Below are 1659 nucleotides of genomic sequence, written 5' to 3'. Positions count from 1 at the left end.
CTGCTAGGTGAGACTGGAGACTGACATCATGCACAACACCCAAAGTGAACGGGATGGCATTGTGCTGAGTGATCATCCCGACTAAATACAGCTGCTCGGCAGCAATCAGGAAGTGATCCAGCAGGTTTTATTTGCCACTTAGAACTGAAATTCACTCATCGCCTTCCCAAGAGGTCTTATCTCTGTATTGGTTAGAGCAGGGCTGCCCAATTTCTAGGTGGCAGGTGCCTGCAGAGCCCTGGGCTGCATGGGTGCATACCATGGGGGCAGCCCGTGGCACTTCTTCCCCCCACCACTGTGGGCAGCCCAGCTCTGCTCTGAGCCACACATGCTGTCTAGCTCCACTCTCCCAGGCTGCACAGAGGGGGAGCAGCGCAGACCCCCTCCTTGCCCCCCCCCACTGCACCACCCTGCCCCCCAGAGCAGAGCAGGAAGCAGAAGCCTAAAGAAAGGGGGGGGGGGCCAGCAGCAGAAGCAATGGGAGAAGTGGCAGCCAGGCTTGCACCCTGCTGGCCTGCAGCTGGACCGCCTTGCGTTGGACAACGATGACATCCTTGTCGGGGGGTGTCACGCGCAGGCAGTTTCTGTCCCATAGAGATTAGGACCTGAAAGTCAAAATTCACGCCTGGACTGAACGCGCCTATAGTAACTCCGGGCGTAAACCTGTTTGCAATCTCAGGCCCTTCTGCCATCTCCATTACTGTCCCCTTTGAGCACTTCAAATTCTTCCCCAACAGCCTGGCGAGGGCGGTGCTGCTTTTTCTGGGAGTCGGGTACGTATATACCAGGATGCACCTGGGCCTAAGCGACTTGCCCAAGGTGATGCCAGAAGTTGGTAGCAGAGGAGAGCATTGCACCCAGGGCTAGGAAACCCCAAGTTCGCACTGTAACAACTAGGCTAAGCCAAGCTACAGCGCTGCAGCCTGTTAACCCTCCTGCTGGCCTTTGTCTCTAAGGCTCTCATCCAACGTCAAAGCCGTTAACTTGAGCGTGCTTCAGATCCAGGCTCCTGGAGAAGGCAGGTGCCGGGGCATCCCCAAAAATAGCATTACAGTCACTATCTTCCCCCCAGGGGCTCGTGAAGGGGATGCCCAGGTGCCCCCTCCCCTCCACCACCAGACAGAGATCTGCTACAGGCCCTTCTGGAGCGGGAGAGCGGAGGCCGGCCTCGTGCCTATTATTAATGCTGGGAGGCTGGATCTGAGAGCAATGCTACTCCAGTAAAATGGAGCGTTTTGAATTATTACTGGAGCTGGCGGGGCAGGCTGCCAGCCAGGGAGCTGCTCCTCCCCCAAGCCAACCCAGTCTGGGGGGGGACACGGGAAAGTGTCTCCCAGGTTGCCTGCTGCAGTTAGCTTAGGTATCCCCCTGCACACCCCCTCCGCTGACAGGTCACATAGGGTCCCTGGCTGTTCGCTGCCCGCTTTCCTTGCAGGGGCAGGGACCCACTGCTCCCCCCTGCAAGACACGGCCTGCTGGGGGCGGCAGGGGAAGGGGGCCATCACATGCCCATGCAGTGCAAAGGGTGGGGGGCACTGAGCGGTGGGTATACCCCCCCAAATCCCAGCTGCTCTGGGACCCATTAGCCAGCTCATGTTTGCCAAGTGTTGGGAGGGGAAATGCAAAAGGAGCACTTGGCATCCCCCCAGGAGCGGGGTG

This window comes from Alligator sinensis, unplaced genomic scaffold, assembly GCF_000455745.1.
Source record: "Alligator sinensis unplaced genomic scaffold, ASM45574v1 scaffold551_1, whole genome shotgun sequence".
Taxonomy (NCBI): Eukaryota; Metazoa; Chordata; order Crocodylia; family Alligatoridae; genus Alligator; species Alligator sinensis.
Note: the sequence above shows the minus strand (reverse complement) of the source record.